Source organism: Elephas maximus, chromosome 1, assembly GCF_024166365.1.
Source record: "Elephas maximus indicus isolate mEleMax1 chromosome 1, mEleMax1 primary haplotype, whole genome shotgun sequence".
Taxonomy (NCBI): domain Eukaryota; kingdom Metazoa; phylum Chordata; class Mammalia; order Proboscidea; family Elephantidae; genus Elephas; species Elephas maximus.
This window is the reverse complement of record NC_064819.1, coordinates 174,921,386-174,945,735: the sequence shown is the minus strand read 5'-3', so window position 1 is coordinate 174,945,735 and position 24,350 is coordinate 174,921,386. Positions and strand designations below refer to the sequence as shown.

At 37.6% G+C, this 24,350-nt stretch overlaps 1 protein-coding gene and 1 long non-coding RNA gene across 2 annotated transcripts in view; both read left to right on the top strand.

Annotated features, from left to right (window-relative positions):
• Window positions 1–1,210, top strand: part of LOC126085484 (uncharacterized) — a 36,575-nt gene extending 35,365 nt beyond the window's left edge. Inside the window, exon 2 of the long non-coding RNA XR_007519291.1 lies at window positions 681–1,210. This is a non-coding gene — a long non-coding RNA (uncharacterized LOC126085484). The remainder of the gene's footprint in view (window positions 1–680) is intronic.
• Window positions 1–24,350, top strand: part of SESN1 (sestrin 1) — a 130,531-nt gene that overhangs the window by 45,906 nt on the left and 60,275 nt on the right. The window lies entirely within an intron of this gene.

Sequence of the window (24,350 nt, the reverse complement as noted above, 5' to 3'; positions counted from 1 at the left end):
GTAGGAGATTAATTCAAGCCTAATTTGTATCCTAGTAATTAGTCTTTCTTAAAATTAAAAAATATATAAAATTTTGTGTGTATTCGTGTACTAAAAATGTGCATATTGTTTTTGTATTTGAAGATATGGTGTGAACAAAGTATATATAGTTGAGTAGTAAGTAGAAACTGGTGGTGTAGTGGTTAAGTGCTATGGTTGCTAACCAAAAGGTCAGCAGTTCAAATCCACCAGGCGCTCCTTGGAACCTCTATAGGGCAGTTCTATTCTGTCCTATAGGGTCACTATGAGTCGGATTCGACTCAATGGCAACGGGTAGTAAGTAGAAAATAGAGTATCTGACCAGTTAGCTACAAATATATACATATATAAAAAATAAATTTTTAACTAAAATATATTTTTCTGATTGCTAAAATAATGCACATTCATTATAGAAAATTTGAAACATGCTGAAAAATACAGCATAGAATTTGAATCTCTTATACTTCTAGCAGCCTGCTTTATCACTATAAGCATTTTGGTATATGTACTTCTACATTGTCTTCTCTCTGTTTATATATGTCTCTCTATTTAACATATTTTAAAATAAATTTTTAATATATATTAATAAATGGTAAATACATATTATATTATATACCAATCTTTTGGCTGAACAACATAACATGCACATAATTTTTTATTAGCTGCATAGGATTCCAGAATATGATGCTCCCAACCGAAACGTTGGAGGTTTGAGTACACCCAGAGGTGGTTGGTTATATTTTCTGAAGAAAGGCCTGGTGATCTAATTCTGAAAAAATCAGCCACTGAAAACTCTGTAGAGCACAGTTCTAGTTGGACACACATAGGGTCGCCATGAGTCTGAATCAACTTGATTGGCAGCTGGGACTGGTATAGTTTGTTTAACTAATATTGTTGGACAGGTAAGTTGTTTCCTCTCTTTCTCTCTCCCTTTCTGTCCTTCTTTATTTTTATTTCTTTGCTATCATCTTTGTCCATAAACCTTTGGATACCTCTTGGGTTTTTTTGCCCAAGCAAACTATAGAAATATTTTAATGGCTAATGGCTATTTTGGGCATCCTTTTACAACCACACTGCAGAATCACATGCCATAGTCTGTTTTAGACAATGCCTTTGTTCACCCAGTTGGTTCATTTCTGATTACTTCCTCCTAGCTGGTTTTTCTGCTGCTATGCTTTTTTTTTTTTTTTTATGCTTTACTGAAAACATCATCGTGTGCACCATCAATGTGACCTTTTTCTCCTCATTCTTATGGCCATTCTGTTTTCCGTTCACAAAACAATGGCTAGTTTTTATCCCCCGCTGTTGTCCATAGTTCGTACCATGTTGTATTTGCTGTATATGTGATTCAGTGTTTATGCATTGCTGAGATATTAGAAATATACTGGTTGTTCCATTCTGCATTCAGAACTTTGCATGGCTAATAGATGACACTCTCTAAGTTGGTACCAAAAAAAAAAAAAAAAAACCCTATTTTAACCCATGTTTTGATTTGATAATTGATGATGACATGTGGTTGTTTTTTTGCCTGTTGTTCTCGAGTACATACGGTCCTTAAATCATTTTCTAATTTGGTGTCAATTAGTACGTTATTGGGCATATTGTTGTTGTTAAGTGTCGTAGAGTCAGTTCCACTTCGTAGCAACCCTTTGCACCACAGAACGAAACACTGCCCCATCCTGTGCCATGCTCACAGTCGTTGTTATGCTTGAGCCCATTGTGGCAGCCACTGTGTCGATCTGTCTCGTTGAGGGTCTTCCTCTTTTTTGCTGACCCTCTACATGACCAAGCATGATGTCCTTCTCCAGGGACTGATCCTTCCTAACAACACGTCCAAAGTATGTAAGACGCAGTCTTGCTATCCTTGCTTCTAAGGAGCATTCTGGCTATATTTCTTCCGAAACAGATTTGTTCGTCCTTTTGACAATCCATGATATATTCAATATTCTTCACCAACACCACAACTCAAAGGTGTCAATTCTCCTTTGGTCTTCCTTGTTCTCATTGGGCAGAGTATTGTCTAAGCAGCTGAGTCCATGACGCTTTGGGGTCAAGCGCACTATTTCCTAATATAACCTGATACATAGTCTAGGCCACCTTTAGCTTTATTGACTCTGAGCCAACTCTGGAGTCATCCATAAACCTTTGTATATTACCTTGGCATGTAATTCAAGAAGATAAGTATATAGCTGTTTGAGGATTTGTAATGATTATAGTCTGTAGGAAAAAGGGAGGGAATCCTAAAGGTTGGCAGATATCAAATCAGTTTAGTGACAAGGCTAAATACTAGTTCACTAAGACTCTAAGACTATTTCATGATGATTTTACCATTCATTGCTAATCAAATCCATTCTTTGAACCCAAAATTATACATTATGGTTCAATTTTATTTCTTTTATTTAGTTCTACATTGATAGGAGTAATGTAAAAGGCCAAAAGTTGGGGCAAAATAGGTGTCAGGGTTGCTTTTCTCTTTCTCTATAACTGTTTTCAAATACTAGATGGCTTGTGAAATGTTCGCCACCCCGCCCCCTCTTAAAATGCTTTGTTAACTTCATAATGTATAATGAAAATCTTTTGATAAAGATGGGTAAAACTCCCCTGTTGAGAAACTTAAACTCAGTGGAAAGATAATATGGGATTAGAAGATGGTAACACAAGACTCACAAAGTATCATCAGAAGGTTAAAAGCAAAGGGACGTGCAAAGATATAGCAGGAAAATGTATAGGAAAAACATCAGTGTCACAGTATTAATCTCAGAGAAAACTTCAGGTTGCAAGGATTAGACAAAACTCATTCTCTGGGCATGATGATTGGTGAGTTCCTGGTAAAAAAGGCACAAACAGTTCCCAGCTGCAGTTCCTTAAGCTTCCTTTTGATTGCTCTTATCTCCTCCGTTAACATTTCCACGTCATCTCCATCCCCTCTCATTCCACCGTTGTAATTGATCTGCCTACTGGTTAAGGCACCTGGAGATTTTGGTGCAAGTTGTTGGTCTGTTAATTCCTGCAGCCTGTTGGCTTTCCCTCCCCACTCCCACCCCCAAGATCAGACTTCCTCTCTTTTCTGCATGCCCCCCTTCCTGCTACTTGTTTCTCTTTTAACAGTTACAGTTATCCTGGCAGTTTCTTTCTCCTCCCCTGTCTCTTCTCAAGGCTCCTCCACCCTGGCCAGCAGATATATTCCTGTATATAGTAAAGACTAAGTAAATATTTGTTATAAATTAATTTACTTAAAAGAGGAAGGTAAAGATCAAGTTTACAGCATTACCCAAAACATTTAAGTGACGTTAATTCTGAGGTCCTATTTAATTTTTTTAATTTAATTTTTGTTTAAAATAAATGATACATTTTAAATTTATCATTGAAAGTGTTCCAAATAAAAAGAATTTATTTTCACATTATAAGTAAATACAAACTTCCCATACTCATTACTTTTATTGAGGAAAATATATATATATATATTTGTCAAGGCTATTTTTCCTTACATAACATGCCTTTCAATTATTTAGGTTTGATCTGTGAAATCAGATGTGGTTCACACATATCTATGTCATTTAACTTTGATAAGTAAAATAACTAAATAATCGTTGTTTCTCCCCCCATAAGGAAACTAAAAAAATAAGAAAAACTTCTTGCTTTAATTTTAAATTATGCACATTTAAAAATGAAATATACATTTAAGTTGTGAATAATATGCGTAGTCATTTTAAAAAGTAGAATGCATCTTGAAAGAAAATGTTAATTTTTTCTAAGTAGCAATTTTAATTACAAATTAAATCGAAAAGGGAATACACATTTATTGAATTAACCATTTAAATGTATATGATTTGAAGTCAGTCTATCCTGATGGAAAGATTGGGGGCAAAGTTAGAAGGAGCCTTGTATGTATGTTTTCCCTCCTGAGACATTGAAAGGTACCTGGCATAAATTTAACACAGAGGGAAAGAAAGGGCATACGATTATTCCTGATTCTGTTGAGGAAAAAAAAATGCTACTTTCCAGTAACAAATTTTCTAAAGCCTACTAATGACTCCATGATACAATGGATACTGATCTTGCTTAGTCATCATTTAAACGAGATTAATTTTTTCTGTGTATTTAAAGTAGAACTGAGTATCCTGCAGATGCTGTACCAATTATATTCATTGATGGCCTACTTTGGCTAAAAAGGTTAATTATCTTTGCCTTTAAGGGATTTTCCTCTAAAAGAGATTAGTTCACTATAATTGCTGTTTATTTTCACGTAACACTGTAGAATCCTCACAAAACTCTACCGTATAAACTAATGAAAAAAAAAGTCAAAATTAATCTTCTCCTAAAAAAACTTGGCAAGTCAGATCAGGCAGGTCTGATCTCTCCTCCTACTCCAGTTAGAAATTAAGTGTTAAGTTTTATAAACAGGTTCTTTAAACAAAAGATGAGATCTATGGATCAAGAGTACATACATGGCGCATTAGTGTAAAAACACTCTTACAACTACCTGCAAACTGGGAAAAAGTTTTTAGCTATGACATTTTTGACCAGCGCCTGATCTCTAAAATCTACGTGATACTGCAAAAACTCAGCTGCAAAAAGACAACCCAATTTAAAAATGGGCAAAAGATATGAATAGACCCTTCACTAAAGAAGACATTCAGGTAGCTAACAGATATATGAGGAAATGTTCACGATCAATAGCCATTAGAGAAATGCAGATCAAAACTACAATGAGATTTCACCTCACTCCAACAAGGCTGGCATTAATCCAAAAAACACAAAATAATAAATGTTGGAGAGGCTGTGGAGAGATTGGAACACTTCTACACTGCTGGTGGGAATGTCAAATGGTACAACCACTTTTGAAATCGATTTGGCGCTTCCTTAAAACGTTTTAGAAATAGAACTACCATACGATCTAGCAATCCCACTCCTTGGGATATATCCTAGAGAAATAAGAGCCTTTACACGAACAGATAAATGCACACCCATGTTTATTGCAGCACTGTTTACAATAGCAAAAACATGGAAGCAACCAAGATGCCCATCGACAGATGAATGGATAAATAAATTATGTATATTCACACAATGGAATACTACACATCGATAAAGAACAGTGAGGAATCTGTGAAACATTTCATAACATGGAGGAACCTGGAAGGCATTGTGCTGAGTGAAATTAGTCAGTTGCAAAAGGACAAATATTGTATAAGATCACTATTATAAGAACTTGAGAAATAGTTTAAACTGAGAAGAAAACATTCTTTTGTGGTTATGAGGGGGGGAGGGAGGAAGAGTGGGAGAGGGGCTTTCACTAATTAGTAGATAAGAACTACTTCAGGTGAAGGGAAAGATAGCACACAATACAGGGGAGGTCAGCACAGATGGACTAAACCAAAAGCAAAGAAGTTTCCTGAATAAACTGAATGCTTCGAAGGCCAGCGTAGCAGGGGCAGGGGTCTGGGGACCATGGTTTCAGGGCACGTCTAAGTCAATTGGCGTAATAAAATCTATTAAGAAAACATTCTGCATCCCACTTTGAAGAGTGGCGTCTGGGGTCTTAAACGCTAGCAAGCAGCCATCTAAGATGCATCAATTGGTCTCAGCCCACCTGGATCAAAGGAGAATGAAGAACGCCAAGGACACAAGGTGATTACGAGCCCAAGAGACAGAGAGGGCCACATGAACCAGAGACTACATCATCCTGAGACCAGAAGAACTAGATGGTGCCTGGCTACACCGGATGACTGCCCTGACAGGCAACACAACAGAGAACCCCTGAGGGAGCAGGAGAGCAGTGGGATGCAGACCCCAAATTCTCATAAGACCAGACTTAATGGTCTGACTGAGACTAGAGGAATCCCGGCGGTCATGGTCCCCAAACCTTCTGTTGGCCCAGGACAGGAACCATTCCTGAAGCCAACTCTTCAGACATGGATTGGACTGAACAGTGGGTTGGAGAGGGATGCTGGTGAGGAGTGAGCTTCTTGGATCAGGTGGACACTTGAGACTATGTTGGCATCTCCTGCCTGGAGGGGAGATGAGAGGGTGGAGGGGGTTAGAAGCTGGCGAAATGGACACGAAAAGAGAGAGTGGAGGGAGAAAGCGGGCTGTCTCATTAGGGGTAGAGTAATTGGGAGTGTGTAGCAAGGTGTATATGGGTTTTTGTGTGAGAGACTGACTTGATTTGTAAACTTTCACTTAAAGCACAATAAAAATTATTTAAAAAAAAAAGCATGTTAGTTTAGGTTCTTGTGTTTTTGCAACCATGATGCCAAAAACCTAGAAAACTGGTAAATCTAGAAAATTTAACCTTGTTCAATTTTATGTCAATATAGACATATAGCTTGTTAATAAAACAAAAAAACAAGAAAAAACGTTTCTTATAATTACTTCTTTTAAGGGTCTCCTTTATAGGGTCGCTATGAGTCAGAATCGACTCGATGGCACTGGGTTTGGTTTTTTGTTTTTTCAGGTATTTTAGGATCTATTCCAGGAAAAAAAAAAAAGAAAACCTCAACTGGTTATCCTTTGTTGATGTTTTATTTAGTGGTGTGGCTTTTCCTACAGAGTAGATGATGTTTTTGTTTTTTTCTTTTTTGTTTATTTTTTTTTTGTTTGTTTATTAATACATAGTACTTAACAGAGGCTTAGATTTGGCACTTTCAGGTTGAGAACTAAAGGAGTAAATTGTAGAAAATCAAAGTAGGTCAAAGAGTACCACAGTGTGGCAAAGGGGAAGTCCCTGAGCTTACTCACATTGTCTTGCCTCTGGTGGAGTTCACTTTCATTGTTATGGTCTAGGCCTGTCTTCCTGTGAATGGGAGAAATGCTCACATAGCAGAAAAGTCTCAGGAATATTATCATAAGTAACTTTTGAGAACAATATGTTATTGTCAGTTATTGTGAAGGTTGGTAGGGGCAGTAGAGGAGAGAATAAAAATTGCAACAGAATTTATTCTTATATTAATTCCACAGATCAAAAGCAAAAATAAACATAAATATGACAGATTTTTTAAGTATCATAAAAAGGGTGCTACGTGGGTCTCTGTGGATGCAAACTAGTATTTCAGATTTTGCTGGACTGTTGCTTTTTATGCATAGGCTGTTGTGGAAGTGACCATGTGGTAGGATCAAGGAGATATTCTAGGTTTAGCAATCCATGTCAAATTAGTTCTGAAATATGCCACTGAATAAACACTAAAAGCAAATCTACTGATTATTGAAATAGCAACTCTCGTGTTTCTTTTTGTGTCTGCTTGACTATGACTAAGCTACTATTGAATCTAAGAGTATACTCCAGGTAGCTTCAAAGAGCCTAGAATGTTTTATACATCTCAAAAATTTGAAAATGAAATTTTCTTAAAATTAAATTCTAAGAAATGGCTTCCTTAGATTAGTTAAATGTTAAGAAGTTATCATGTACCAATTTGATATATATGAAGTGACATATATGAAGTTTCATAAGTTTTAGAAAACTTCATATGAAATTTAGTGTTTCCTCAGATATAGTATACTTGGTATTTTGGATTATGTTTTCTCTTAGAGCAGAAGGTTGATTTGCTGGTGAAATTTTCTTTCTTGGGGCTCCCTAGTTGTTTTTTTTTTTTTTCTTAAGGCAAGAGACCGTGAGAACATTAAGCCTTTTAGAGCTCAGAGTTTTACTGAAGTTATTTTCTCTTCTTGCATTTGCCAAGAATTGCTGACAACTTAAAAGCTATCATATGAGTGAATACCAGTTGCCTAGATCGTTTGATGATTTTGGACAAGTGTGGATCAGGATTTCCTGTAATTTTTCTTCCTCTTCTGGAGAGCTGTGTTGCCTCTATCTGTGAGCAGTTGTGCACTTGGAAAGGAAAAACAAAGCAGGGTCACTGGATCTTCATTACTTGTACTTCTGTGTCAGACGAAACTTGCCTTCTGTTATGTGTTACAGTTTTGGCATCTTTTGGCATCTCAACAGAGATTTGCCGTTAGGAAGGGGAACGTGGGGTTTTTAGGAAAGGACGTTTTTCTGAGCAGAAGCCTTGTTTTTCTTGTACTTTGCTCAGGTCAGAGACAGCCAGTCTTTGTTCCTTGGCTGAAACATGCTACTAGAATCCATACGAGAAAGCAGAATGTCACTGAGAAGCCCATTTTCCTATGAATTATATGATCCAGCTGCTTAGAATCAACTCCTGAATTCTCTGTTTTGGGATATAGTTGAATGAATTAAAACAAAACAAAGCAAAACAAAAAACAGACATGTCAAAGGGGATGTGTTTTAAGAAGTAGGCATTCTTCTAAAGGAATTATAATCACCTGGTGAATGAAGGCGATACTCCCAGCCACTGCCTTTAAATACAAGGAGTGCCTGTAGGACAGCCTGAGTATTGTTTCTAGACCAGGAAATGAACAGCTGGTTCTAGAAGACAGGAGAAATATAAACTTCTGAGCAGAGGCAGATCCTTGAATAAAAGGAATCTTTCTTCAGTAACTGTAATTGGGCTTTGGGAATTATTTTGTTTATCAGTTAGGAATGTGTTTGGCTGTAAGCAACAGAATACTATGTGGCTTAAACAGATGGGGACCTACCTATAAAAGAAGTCTTAATTTAGGCAGTCCAGGGCTGAGGCTAATTCTCAGCTAAGTTAATAATGGCCCCTACCATCTTTTCATGCTTGGTATGAGGGTCAGTGAAAAAGAGGAAGACCCTTAACGAGATGGATTGACACAGTGGGTGCAACAGTGGGCTCAAACATAACAACAATCATCAGGATGGCACAGGACCAGGCAGTGTTTCATTCTGCTGTACATAGGTTGCTATGAGTTGGGACCAACTCGACAGCACCTAACCACAACCATCCTTAGGAGGCCCTGGTGGCGCAGTGGTTCAGAGCTTGACAGTTAACCAAAAGGTCAGCAGTTCAAATCCACCAGCCACTCATTGGAAACCCTATGGGGCAGTCTACTCTGTCCTATAGAGTAACTATGAGTTGGAATCAACTTGATAGTAACAGGTTTTTAAACAGCTACCATCCTTAGAATGTGATTTTTATCCTCAAGGTCACCAAATGGCTACTATACCAGGCATCATCATATTTGTCATCTATTATAAATTGCATAACAAAGTACCCCAAAAGATATCAGCTTAAGACAACTAATATTTATTATCTCACCGTTTCTGAGGATCAGGAATTTAGGAGTGGCTTATTTTTTTTTTTTAGCTGGGTAGTTCTGGCTCAAGGTCTCTCATGAGGTCACAGACAAGATATAAGCTGGGGCTGCACTTATCTGAAGGCTTGGCTGAATTGGAGACCTGCTTCCCAACTCAACATGACTGTTGGTAGGAGGCTTTCGTTCCTCACCACATGGACCTCTACATAGGACTGCTCACAACATGGCAGCAGGCTTCCCCCACAGCTAATGGTGAGAGACAGAGAGAGAGAGACAATGTGTGTGCACACACAATATGGTAGCCGCAGTGTTTTATGTAATCTTGGTAGAAGAGATATGATTACTTCTGCCATATTTTATTGGTCACACAGGCCAACCTTGATATAATGTGGGAAGGGACTACACAAGATTGTGAATACCAGGAAGCACGCAACACTGGGGGCATCTTGGAGGCTGCCTACCACATACTGCAAATATGTTCCAGAAGGTAAGAAGAGAGACAGGAAAGAGGCAGTACCAGCAGACTTCTGTTTGTATCTCATTGGCTGGTACTGTATAGCGTGGCCTCTCAAGGGAAACTGGGATATCAAATGTTTAGTTTTACAGCCTCTATTGTAGAGACAGGAGTGGAGTTGTAAATAGTTTGGGTTAGCCTAAAGTCCAGTGTCTACTGCATGCACAGGGTATTTGATGACTGTGACTACTTTTAATTTGCCTGTGTTCCCTATTGTTATAATTAACAAGTATCTTAGCTTTCTAAAGGAGATTTAATCAATAGAAGTGCAAATAAGAGGGACCTTGAAAATTAAATTTTAAAAAATATGGTGACTCTTCTAGGTATTACAGAAAGAAAGTTCACATTGGTGGCTAGGTACCAGAAAATATCTGAAATGTACTTAATTATGAAACATAATATAGTTTGTTATGAGGAAATTTTACATTATTTTTTCTTCTGTATTTTTTTACATTTGTTTGTATAAAATGTGTTGGCAATAAAAATTCTGAAATCTGAGCCTCCACCCAATATCTATGTTTACAGCCCTAAATAGATAATTTTTTCCGTTCAATAAACATTTGTTGAATGCCTACCATATATCATATACAGTTAGTGTAGTAGCTTACAAAAATTTTTGAAAACTTGAAATAATCTCTGCTGGGAACTGTTTCACTTGATCTTTTCCCTTTTTTTTGAGAATATTGTTGATTGGCACAACCATATTTGTTTTGGTTGATTGGAATAATCATATTTGTTTTCCAGCTATTCTTTCTGTATCTAATTCCAAATTACACTTCTGAAAAATACCATACAACTTGAAAATATGAGCATAGAATCTGAACTTAAACTGGGAACCTAAGAGGGATTGGAGAGGAAGGTGGTAGAGATTAATGAGGAAAAAAAAAAGATTAAAGGGAGGATAAGACCAGAATTACCCTACCTTCACTCTCCTCTCTCTACTTAGAGACTGGGTGGGAAGAGGGTTATCTCTCCAGACAAAAAGACTCAAGAAGAGGAGCCACATAGCCACTGGCAGGTAAAGGTGAGGGTCAGTGCCTAGAGTGAGCAGGGTCGTGCCTCAAAAACATATTTCACTGGGAAGGGAGCTTGTTTCATAAATGTGCTGGAAGGACTATGCAACTTTTTAAGGAAAATAATGACATTTGCACCTACCTCACACTAACAAATATAACTGGTATTTATTTTGATCTCGAGATTTAAAAAAAAAAAAAGCCGCTGTTGCATCAATTTCAATACATGGTGACCCCATATGTTGGAGAATAGAGCTGTATTCCATAGGATTTTCAAGGCTGTGATCTTTCAGGTACCTCTGGGTGGGTTCGAACCTCCAACCTTTTGGCTAGTAGTCCAGTGTTTAACCATTTGCACCACCCAGGAACTCCAATCTTGAGATAGGTTAGGCCTTTTAAAGCATAAAGACCAGGGAAGAAGCTTTTATCAGAAAATAGAGTTTTGGTTACCTAAAAGTTAAGAACTTTATGTACATCAAAAATACTATAAACCAATTTAAAAGAGAAACAAAAAAATTGGCAAAAATAAAGGCAGCATATATGAAAAAGTTTAATATCCTTCATGTGTAAAAAGCTCTTACAAACCAATAAGCAGAAGCAAAAGGCAAAAGTGGAAACATAGATAAATGATAAACAAAAATTGTCTACAAATGTGAAAAAGAAGTTCAACTTCACAATTATAGAAGAAAGGTTTATACAAAGACAATGCGCCAGCTGCTAACTGAAAGGTTGGAAGTTTGAATTCACCCAGAGGTGGTTATATATTCTGAAGAAAGTCCTGATAATCTACTTCTGAAAAAGTCAACCATTGTAAACCCTGTGGAGCACAGTTCTACTCTGACATGCATGAGGTCTCCGTGTGTCAAAATTGTCTAGACAATAACTGGTTATGTTGGCAGAGTTTTTTTAAATTATATTTTCATGTAGATGAGAATGTTATCAATTAGGCTTTTTTATGTGTTGCTGATAGTTATTTAAATTAAAGGTCCCTGGGTGGCGCAAACAGTTAAGCTACTCAACTACTAGCCAGGAGGTTGGCGCTTCGAAAGACAGGCCTGGCCATCTGCTTCTGAAAGTCACAGCCTTAAAAACCATATGTTCTGCTCTGCACACATGGTGTCAGCGTGAGTCGAAACTGATTTGATGGTAACTAACAACAACAAATATTTCATGTGCTTTTCTTCAGAAGCCCTGGTGGCACAGTGGTTAAGTGTTCTGATGCTGATGAAAAGGTTGGCAGTTTGAATCCACCAGCCGCTCCTTGGAAACCCTATGGTGCAGTCCTACTCTGTCCTATAGGGTTGCTGTGAGTTGGAACCTTCCCCCCCGCCAACCCAAGTAATTCTGCTTAGGACAAAAATAATGTTTCTTCACAGTAGATCTTTAAAGGGATTCAAAAAGTATATTTTTAAAAGGATTATAAAAATTAGATTTAAAAAACTTTTAAAACTACATATTTTAGTCTTAGGCTGGATAACTCTCTTCTGTTAAATGGAGAAAATTAATGGACTTATTCTTCTCTTCCTCACATGCCCTGTTTTTGTTAGTCAAATTATTATTTTTACATTCTTAAGATTTATGACATTTAAATTCTTCTATTCCATGGGCATAATTCCCAGAAGTTGCCTTAGTTCTCTATTTAAGTGAATTTGTTGTTCACCATTGGTATAAATAGTCTACAGAAAATTAAAATGACATTTACACAGAACTATGTTCAGGAAATTTTGCCACTGACCAAAGAAGCGTCTTATTGGTAACAATAAAAATGGCAAAATTGCCGAAAGAAAAATTTGGGCAAGAAACAAACATCACAAAATTAAAATGAAAACTACAAAAACTGTACAAAGGAAATTTAATTACTGGTAACAGGAAAATCAGATTTTCTTATCACATTTGGGGAAATTAGACTTGGTAAAAATAATGGCCAGAAAAGAAAACTCACAATGTTAGAACCAATAATTGATGAAATTTGATACGGACAAAAAACTGATTGATGAATCCAGTCTTCATTTTAAGTTTTATGGAAAAAGAGTTAATTTCAATGAAAATAATTTTGGGAAACTAAAAAACGAAAAAGAATTAAATATGCAACTACTCTATGTAGATATTGCTATATCTATATAGTGTATTTACCAGGTTGACTGCAATATATAGATAATTTTTTTAATAGATAATTGATCATAGAATTCCATTGTTTCAGAAAAATACTTTCTAGATGAAATTTATTATATTGGTATAATTCTAATTAATAAAAATATATTCAGCAATATGGAGTCAAAACATTCTAACCTACGGGATTCAAAGGGCTGCATGAATAAATGAATATGGCAACTGATCGGCATGTTAACACGGATTGCAAAAGATTATCCAAGGGTCAAACCCATTGAAAGTAACACATTAGTTTCTACAAGGCACATAATCTTGTCATATTAAAATTGTTATCTAAGAGAGGATGCCTTAAGACTATCATGGAAGTACCTTTTATTGCTTTTCTTCTACCCTTACGTCTCAAAGCAGGATGAATAGCCCAAGTTTTTCTAGTTTATTCTCAATAGTATATTTACTGTTTCCATTTTTGCATCTCTGTAACAACATCGTTCCTGGGCTGCTATGACTGAAGCCTCAAGTTAGCTTTCCCCGCTTCTGGCCTAGCCCTGGGGCCTCCACAAGGTTCGGTTTTAAATATTGTCTGATCGACCCACACCCATCACCCAGCCCAAAGCCATTTTCTCGCGCTCTCTCTTTATAGAATCCTCTTCTGTAGTTGACACATCAGACCCAGAAGGAGTTTTTAAAAATTTGCCTTCTTTTAAATGTGTCTACATTTGATTTTATTTTAAGAGGTGTTTAAAAGCCATCACTTTTATTCCTGAGATAGTCAGACATACTGATACAGATATGATAGGTCTCAGAAAATATTTTCAAACCTGAGAAAATATTCATCCTTCTATTCCTTGCTTCATTAAATCTAACATTTGTGAATGTCCTTCCTCTTAAGTATTCAAATTTCAAATAAAAAAGGTAAAAGCATCTTGTGGCTTTTCATTGCATTTAAGATTGAAGCCAACATCCTTAATGTGGCCCGTGAGCCTTTCACTTTGTTACTGTTTAGGTCTTGCCTATTTTTTCAGTCTCACCTTCATGTTTCCCCTTGCTCTCTGTGTTCCTGCGTGTTTGCTGGCTTTGTTGATGTTGTTGCTTCCTCTTTAATTCATCACAGTCCCTCCTATCACAGAGACTTTCTCATGCTTCTAAATCTGCATGGAATATTCTCCCCCTTCTCTCCTCCCCGTGCTTTATTAGGGCCTACTTATCCTTCTGGTGTAATAGTTAAGTGCTACCGCTGCTAACGAAACGGTCAACAGTTCAAATCTACCAGGCATTCCTTGGACGTTCTGTGGGGCAGTTCTTCTCTGTCCTGTAGGGTTGCTATGAGTCGGAATCGACTCAACGGCAGCGAGTTTGGTTTTTTGATTTTTGGATTTATCCTTCATATCTCAAAATAACTGTCAGTTATGCAAGGAAGTAGGCTATGTAGCTATATGACTTCAGACTCTGTTGCCATATTGACTGGCTTCCCATCCCAGCTTGTTATTTACTAGCTATGTAATCTTAAGTAAGTTATATGACTTACCTAAACCTCAATTTCATTATCTGTAAAGTGGGGGGAGATAATTCTTACCTTATAAGGTACTGTGATTGTTAAATGAGATAAACTGTGTAATCAACACAGGGCCCAAATAGCATTGACTGAAGTGCTCAGTAATATTAAATATAATTATTCCCAACATATCTCCTAACCCCAATTCCCTGCTACACACACACACACACACACACACACACACAGCCTAGGCCAACTCCTTTTATTATATACTGACATACGGCCATATACCTATCATTTTCTAACATTTACAGCTTACTGTAGTTGTGCTTTTAAATTTGCTTGTGTGATTGGCTGATTAATATCTGTCTCCCTTGACTAGATTGTAAGCTCTGTGATGTAGCAGCTTTGTAGTTTTGCTCATCATGATATCCTCAGTGCCCAGCCCATAGTAAGGTAACAATAAATGTTTGTTGAATGGGTGAACAAATTAATGTACTAGAGGTATATCCTGTCTTCTCTCAAAACAGCATACTTGATGGTAACATTGTTTCATATAGAATAGTCTTACCTTTAAGCTTATAAAGCATAAATTCAATACCAATGACTAGAGAATGATCTAGTACCGATGCCTTATATAAAACTTCTTTGTCACTAAAAATTGTTTTCAGCCTTTTTGAATGTTTGAATAAAACGTTTTTTAAGTATTAATTGAGGAAAATCCTCATTTTTCCAGTAACACTGGAAAAGGCTTACACTAAAATTTCAAGTGAGTAATAAAGGCTAGATAATTTTAAATAATGTTTGATCTCAACTGTATAAAAATATTCCTAAGAAAAAGAACTGGAAATGAGTATATATGTTTGTTAGCAGTGAGTTTCTCTGAGTGGTAAAGTTATGATCAGTTTCATTTTGCATTTATATGTATGTTTATATTTATATATATCCTTTCTTATAGCAAAACTATTAGTTTTATATTAAAAATTATCTTTAAAACTTTCTCAAATATTTTTCTGAAATTTTTAGGGGAATACTTTTCCTTAATTCATTTATTCAAGTATTTACTAAGCAGCTGCTAACTGCCAAGCACTGGTCTAAGCAAAGGGGCTAAGGCTGTAATAAAATAGGCAAAAATCCTTGTCTCTGTGGGATTTCCATTCTGATATGCTTGTAGTTACCTGTGTGACTTTGATTTGAAACTCCCCTTCAATATCTTTCCTAAAAACCATTGCTGTCACATTGTTGTTGTTGGGTGCCATCTAGTCAGTTCCAACTCATAGTGACCCAATGTACTACAGAACGAAACACTGCCCTGCCCTGAGCCATCCTCACAATCATTGTTATGCTTAAGCCCATTGTTGCAACCACTGTGTCAATCCATTTCATTGAGGGTCTTCCCCTTTTTTGCTGACTCTCTACCAAGCATGATATCCTTCTCCAGGGACTGGTCCCTCCTGACAACATGTCCAAAATATGCAAGACATAGCCTCACCATCCTAGCTTCTAAGGAGCATTCTGGTTGTACTTCTTCCAAGACAAATTTGTTCATTCTTTTCGCAGTCCCTAGTGTAGTCAATATTCTCCAACACCACAATTCAAAGGTATCAGTTCTTCTCTGGTCTTCCTTATTCATCGTCCAGGTTTCAAATGCATATGAGGTGATTGAAAACACCATGGCTTGGGTAAGGCTCACCTTAGTCTTCAAGGTGACACCTCTGCTTTTCAGCACTTTGAAGCGGTCTTTTGCAGCAGATTTGCCCAATGCAATGCATCTTTTGGTTTCTTGACTGCTGCTTCCATGCGTGTTGATTGTGGATCCTAATAAAATGAAATCCCTGACAACTTCAGTCTTTTTCCCATTTATCATGATGTTGCTTACTGGTCCAGTTATGAGGATTTTTGTTTTATGTTGAGGTATAATCGGTACTGAAGGCTGTGGCCTTTGATCTTTACCAGTTAGTGCTTCAAGTCCTCTTAATTTTCAGCAAGCAGGGTTGTGCCATCTGCATAACACAGGTTGTTAATGAGTCTTCCTCTAATCCTGACACCCCATTCTTCTTCATATAGTCCAGCTTCTTGAATTATTTGCTCAGCATACAGATTGAATAGGTATGTTGAAAGGATATAAATAACCCTGACACATACCTTTCCTGACTTAAAACCATACAGTATCCCTTTGTTCTCTTCAGACGACTGCCTCGATTTATGTACAGGTTCCTCATGAGCACAATTAAGTGTTCTGAAATTCCCATTCTTCCCAGTGTTATCCATAATTTGTTATGATCCACACGGTCGAATTCTTTTGCATACTCAATAAAGCACAAGTAAACGTCTTTCTTGTTTTTTCTGCTCTCAGCCAGGATCCGTCTGACATCAGCAATGATATCCCTGGTTCCGTGTCCTCTTCTGAATCTGGCTTGAACTTCTGGCAGTTCCTGTTGATATAATGCTGCAGCCACTTTTGAATGATCTTCAGCAAAATTTTGCTTTCATGTGATATTAATGATATTGTTCAATAATTTCCACATTCGGTGGGATAACCTTTCTTGGGAATAGGCATAAATATAGATCTCTTGGCCAGGTAGCTGTCTTCCAGATTTCTTGGCATAGACAAGTGAGTACTTCCAGTGCTGCATCTGTTCGTTGAAACATCTTAATTGGCATTCTGTCAATTTCTGGAGCCTTGTTTTTTGCCAATGCCTTCAGTGCAGCTTGGACTTCTTCCTCCAGTACCATTGGTTCCTGCTCATATGGTACCTCCTGAAATGGTTGAAATGTTGACCAGTGCTTTTTGGTGTAATGACTCTGTGTGTTGCTTCCATCTTCTTTTGATGCTTGCTGAGTCATTTAATATTTTCCCCATAGAATCCTTCACTATTGCAATTCGAGGCTTGAAATTTTTCTTCAGTTCTTTCAGCTTGAGAAATGCTGAGTGTGTTCTTCTCTTTTGGTTTTCCAACCCCAGGTCTTTGCAATACTTTGTCTTCATGAGCTGCCCTTTGAAATCTTCTGTTCAAGTCTTTTACTTCATCATTTCTTCCTTTTGTTTTAGCTACTTGATCTTCAAGAGCAAGTTTCAGAGCCTCGTCTGACATCCATTTTGGTCTTTTCATTCTTTTCTGTCTTTTTAATGACCTCTTGCTTTCTTCATGTGTGATGTCCTTGATGTCATTTCACAACTCATCTGGTCTTCAGTCATTAGTGTTCTATACGTCAATCTATTCTTGAGATGGTCTCTAAATTCCAGTAGGATATACTCAAGGTCGTACTTTGGCTCTCGTGGACTTGTTCTGATTTTCTTCAGTTTCAGCTTGAACTTGCATATGAGCAATTGATGGTCTGTATTGCAGTTGGCCGCTAGCCTTGTTCTGACTGATGATATTGTGCTTTTCCATTGTCTCTTACCACAGATGTACTCAATTTGATTCCTGTGTATTCCATCTGGCGAGGTCCATGTGTATAGTGGCCATTTATTTTGGTGAAAAAAGATATTTGAAACAAAGCTATCACATTAGTGATTTATTAATTTATCTTATATTCTGTGACAGAAAAAAGAGAATCAGTAACTGTGATTCATGCACAGCCACTACCTGTTGTCCTGGAGACTTGCATGTTGCTATGATGCTGAATAGGTTTCAGTGGAGTTTCCAGATTAATACAGACTAGGGAGAAAGACCTGGCGATCTACTTCTGAAAACCCTATGGATCACAACTGTGTGATTCCCTACTGATTATGGGGATGACGTAGGACCGGGCAGCATTTTGTTACTTTGAGCATAGGGTCACCATAAGTTGCAGGTGGACTGCAGCTAACAGCAACACTCATTAATATACAAAGTTGCAGCTTGTCTAATTCCATTAATGTTTAAAATAATCAACTGATTTGTTACATTATCAGTAAAGTAGCACAGTTATGGTCTGACAATCCGTTCAAATGGTCAATAAATAAAATTTTTTAAATCCTTCTAATAAAGGATCTGATTCCCTTGAAACCTCATGGAACCCTGCTGTTTTAAGAAACCAACTTTAATGCCACTGATCCAAAAGAATTTTTAAACCATCTTGAAAGTCATCTCTGAAATGAGTCCCTGTATTTTCTTAACAGGTTTCCTGTTTGTTCCAGAAATCAGTTTGTAGATCAGTTGTTTAAGGCTCAGATTATATTTCTTTATAAAAGCAGTATTAATACTTTGTGATTAGCTTCGGGACTCAGCTCTTGAAAACTTATTTAACCCATTCTTATTTGAAAAGTCATGCTCGTTGAACAGTTTTTACCATAACCAACTACCATTTATAACAGTGTTTCTATGGCATTTTGAATATCACATCTCCCCTACCTAAGCAGTAGAAGCTGTGTTTTCTTCCTTCTTGCCTTCTCATTCTAACCTGGAATCCAGGGACTGGAAAATGATAGGAAAAGGAAGGAAGGCTAATGGTGAGATTTTCTTTTCGCCCTACCATCTTATTAATTCCTCATGCTTACTACAAGAAGATAGATCTCTTGGGAAGCTGCTTTTCCTATGGTCAGATTGAATAATAGAGCATTTGCCCTTAGGCTGAGAGACCTTGGTTAAAGATTGTATAAGGCTGGTGTTAGGATTGGGGGGGGGGTGGGAGATACAGACGGGTTATTTGAAAGTTGGAGACTGCTTTGGTGTTTATCCGCCTCTCTTAGAAAGCTAATCTTGTCACTATTTCAGACCACTCCAACTAACTATATTTCTCTTTTAATAATTTTTTTAAATTTTAAGTCTATTTTTAATATTTAAAGACTTGCCATACGCCTCTATTCTTAGCAAGATGGCACCTCTCTGACTTGCTATAAATTGAAATGACTTTTTAAAATGATTTGTTTTAGAGACAAAATACCTATTTACAAAATAGAGTAGACACATGGAATTGTTTTCCCCCAGACAATGTGTATTCCACTATTGCGAAATTCCACTCTGTTTTCAACTTAGTTATCTGCTGCCTCTGATGCATTTGTAAACTTCAGCATTTCTACTGTCCCAAAGGAGCTATAATGCCATAATCATGGCTCCGTTCTTTTTTGCTTCACTTTACTTAAAAAAAATTTTTTTTATTATTTTACTTTAGGTGAAGTTTTGCAGAGCAAACTAGATTCTCATTAAACAATTAGGACACATATTGTTTTGTGACATTGGTTACCAACCCCACGACATGTCAACACTCTCCCTTCTTGACCTTGTGTTCCCTGTTGCCAGCTTTCCTGTCCCCTCCTGCCTTATAGTCCTTGCCCCTGGGCTGGTGTGCCCCTTTAGTCTCGTTTTGTTCTATGGGCCCGTCCAGTCCCCAGCTGAAGGGCGAACCTCAGGAGTGACCTCATTACTGAGATAAAAGGGAGTCCAGGGGCCATACTCTCAGTCTCCATCAGGCCAGTAAGTCTGGTCTGTTTTTGTGAGTTAGAATTTTGTTTTACGTATTTCTCTGGCTCTGTCGGGGACCCCCCTGCTGTGATCCCTGTTAGAGCAGTCAGCGGCAGCAGCCATTCGCCATCCAGCCACACTGGACCCAGTCTGGTGGAGGCCACAGCAGTCGCCGTTCCCCAGTCCCCTGCACCAATCTCTCCCCCGTGTCCCTGGCTTTCTTCATTCTCCCTTGCTCCTAACGGGGTTAGACAAGCAGAGTATCTTAAATGGCCGCTCACAAGCTTTTAAGATCTCAGACGATATTCACCAAAGTAGAATGTAAAACATTTTCTTTATAAACTATGTTATGCCGGTTGAGCTAGATGTTCCCCTGAGACCATGGTCCCCACAACCCTCAGCCCAATAATTCAGTCCTTCACGGAGTTTGGATGTGTCTGTGCAGCTTCAAGGACCTTGCCTTGGACAAGTTGTGCTGGCTTCCCCAGTATTGTGTACTGTCTTACCCTTCACCAAAGTTACCACTTACATATTGTTTATTTAGTGTTTTTCCATCCTCACCCTCCCCCCCTTATAACCATCAAAGATTGTTTCTTTTTGTGTGTAAACCTTTTCATGAGTTTTATAGTAGTACTCTCATACAATATTTGTCCTTCTGTGGTTGACTTATTTCTCTCAGCATAATGCCCTCCAGATTCATCCACGTTGTGAGATGTTTCACAGATTCATTGTTGTTCTTTATCGTTGTGTGTGTACCATAGTTTGTTTTTCATTCATCTGTTGATGGGCATCTAGGTTTTTTCCATCTTTTTGCTATCGTGAACAATACTGTAATGAACATGGGTATGCATTTAAAATAATGTTTAAAAAGCAGCATCCCTTGTGTTTTCCCTAGGCCTCCCAAACGTGTTCATTGCTACTTAATGATGCTGTTGCGGGTAGACACCACCTTCAGCCAGTTGCACAGTTGTTCAGTCTTTGAGCAGTTTCCAATCAGGCCGGTTTTCGCTCTAGCTGGACATGTTTAGATTTGGAGTTCCTCCCTTCCGTTGGCTGTCTCTGTCATTTGACTAGATCGAGGTTGTGACATACTACAGAACCTGTTGAAAAATGAAAAAGTAGTCTAATCAGACTCCTAATAACCTGTTTGGCCTTTTTGCTGAATTGGCCAATATTTTGACCTCAGATACATAGTTTTAAAAATCAGTTGTTCCTGTACTTATTGCCTTTCTTTTGTTCTTGTCTTTGTTTGCTGTGTTTTGTAACACAGCTTTGTGTGAATCTTCATTTAAAATTTTTCTTTTAAAGCTGTTTCCTAGCTTTAAAACCAACATCAGACATGTGTTTTATTCCTCTTCTCTAGGTGTTTATGTTTGTTTTGAAATTTCATTCACATGATGCAGTTTTCTTATTGAGAATTAAAAAAATTTTTTTTTATTTAAGTAAGTTAACTTCCTTTAGGTTCTATGTTATTAAAATATGTATTAGTGTGATATGTATCCCCACCCACCCCGTATATTAGTATATATATACAAGTATATTAGTATAATATACAATTGACTGTAATACAATATTTGTTATATATCAATAAATATGAATGCATAATACTCTCTTCTTTGTCCCCAACTTTTGCTGTCCTGATGTGCCAAGATATGCTCCAAGCCTTACAAAGATTATGGCTGTCATTGGTTTATTCATACATGCTTACATTCTATAGATGTTTGTTGAAAGCCAGCTCTGTGTCAAGAAATGTATTAAGGAAAATGATAGAGGTACTGAGTCTCAGCCCCTGTTCTCAAGGAACTTGGTGTTTAGTGGAGGAAATAAACAGTTAAAATGTTTTAGGTACTTGCTCCCTCACTTTTTATAGCTCATGATTACAGCCTGGGATATGTGGCTATATGTCAGGGGATGCAGGAAGCCATAGCGTAAATGTGACATATCTTCCTAGTATTTAAAATCTTCAGGGGAAGCGGTTCAGAGGTGAGGAGAATATAGGTAATTTACTGGTAAATGATTTAAAACATTATTTTAGGTTAAAAACAAGCATGATTATAGTAGGGAATAAGATAAAAATTTAACTTAAAGAATTTTAAATTGCCTACTTGAGGCAAGTTTCTATCAGGCTATTCATCACGTTATCCCATGTGGAAGTTCTCTCACCTCAGAGGTTAGAGATGCCTCTGTGGAAAATTTTGAGAGGCCCTTCCTACCTGATCTTATAAACTTGTTTGTGCTAAGGGGAGAGGCTAAAGAAGGCGGCTGCCTTTTTAGAGCATATCCTTTTTCCTAGGTAGTCGCTACATTTTAACAGCAGTCCCTTAGAAGTAGTTCCACTGCTTTTGTTGACTAAGCTCAGTGGAGCAATACTAATGGTGCAGGTCTTAAGTCATATAGGCAAGGTAAGCAGAGGAATGTTTTAGGAAGGTGGATCCTCAAATCATTCACCTGTGGTAAACTGCCTCTGCCACCCACAAGCAGGGCCAGTTGGGGGAAGGAGAATGTTCATTTAGGAAGACAGAAGATTCAGAGGGGCCCGTTTGTGAAGGACATTCTTCTTGTCACTGTTTTGGTAAATAGTGAGAACAAAATATTACATCAGATTTTTAAAAGCTTCTAAATGTAACTTTTTTTTCTTAACTTCTTATAGTTCCATACTACGTGAATTATTATAGATTTGGAGCCCTGGTGGCGTAGTGGTTAAGAGCTTGGCTGCTTGAATCAGCAGTTTGAATCTACCAGCCGCTCCTTGGAAACCTTATGGGGCAGTTCTACTGTTGGAATCAACTGAATGGCAATGCGGTTTTTTGTTTTTTAGACGTTGGTTTTTCTTTTAGAGTAAAGGATAGGATATACTTTTTTCAACCTATACAGATTCAAAATCAAGTTCTTATTTCCATTCAGAGTTCTTCCATATCATGCCTCACATTTATGTGTTTATTTAAGAAACTTTTGTTGAGTACCTATTCCATGTAAGGCTCTGTGAGCAAGCAGATAAGGCACAGGCTTCAATCTCAAGATGCTCCCAGATAGATGGGTGAGATAGACAGGTAGACACACAATTATAATTCATGTGATAAGTGCTCTTGAGGAGGCTTATTCACAGGACTTTGGATGGTTGGGAGTAAGGGAACACAGAAAGAAGATTATCAGTGAAGGCTTCACAAAAGAATAATGCCTCAGCTGGTTTCTGAAGCCTGACTAAGGATTGCTAGGTGAAGAAACGGGAGATAAGGTACTCTAGTCAGAGAGATTAGCATGTGCGAAAAAGCATAGAATTTTTAGAGTTTGTGGAACTGTAAGTAGGTTGAACTCAGTATAATTGGAGGAGTAGGCAGAGACGAGATCCAGAATGGAATTGCATGCCATGTAAAGAATCTGTATTTTATTTTGACAGCTAGGAGAGAACCTGTGGAGTACTGCAACATCATCAGATCTACATAGAAAGATAGCTTCAGTGTGGAAAATAGGCTGGAAGGTAGCATGGACAGCAAAACCAGAAAAGAGGCTATTGCTGTAATTGAGGAGAGATACGGAGAGAGACCATATTGATGGAGTTGGTGTTGAGGATAAGGGGATAGATATGACAGCTTTTTAGGATGTAGAATATTCAGAACTGGGTGAGATATTGGCAAGGCCTCACAGGTTTCTGCATTGGACAACTGGATATATGATGAGACATTCATAGAGATAGGGATATAAGAGGCGAAATGAGGATGTAATGGGATAGCTGGGGGAAGGTGATGAGTTCGACTTTTAAACGTGCTGAACGTGACATGGCTGTGGGACATCATGGTGAAATATAATAGGTAGCTAAATAAATGGACCTCAAATTCAGGAGAGAAGACTGAAATATAGTTACAAGCTTGGTCAACATGCTCATTGAGATCACTCAGAGAGAAGACATATAGTAAGAAGGCCGAGGATGGATGGAACTGTGTCATTCCTATGAACTCTCAAAACTGACCCTTCTATGACTCCCTTCTAGGGCAGGGCCCCATATCAAGAAAGATTCTTGGGAACGGAATCAAAATTGAGTAGAATAGGGACAACAGAGATAAAGGGAAAAGAAATTCTAGATTTCTTTTTTTTGTCCGTGTGTATGTCCAATTATTGCAGCACCATTGAATTATTGCCTTTGCTCCTTTGTCAAAGATCAGTTGACATATTTGTTTAAATCTATTTCTGAGCTCTGTATTTTGTTCCACTGATTTGTGTCTTTTACCAATAGTATCCTGTGTTAATTACTGTAGCCTTGTAAGTCTTGAAATTGGGTAGTGTGACTCCTCCAACTTTGTTCTTCAGTATTGTGTTTTCCAGCACCTTGTCTGGGATAAATAATGCAAAAAGAAACCCAGGGAACCTATCACCATGTCATTCCTTTGGTCCCAGTGTCCCCAATCAGTCTGTCTGCTTCTCTCCACCTTTCAGAGTCTTCTTATGTTTGTTTTATATATAATGCCCTGGATTTTTAGTTGAACTTTATCGGGAGGAACAGGGAAAATATGTCTACTCTGTCTTCCGAAAGCAGAAGTCATTGGGTTTATTTTTTTTTATTTCTTTTTTATAACAACTGATCTAAAATATTGTTAGAAAGAAGCACTTTTCAAATAGGTCTTACTTTAGTGTCTGTATCATTGCAATGTTTTTTGTGGTAGGAAGACACAGGCATGTTAAGTTCA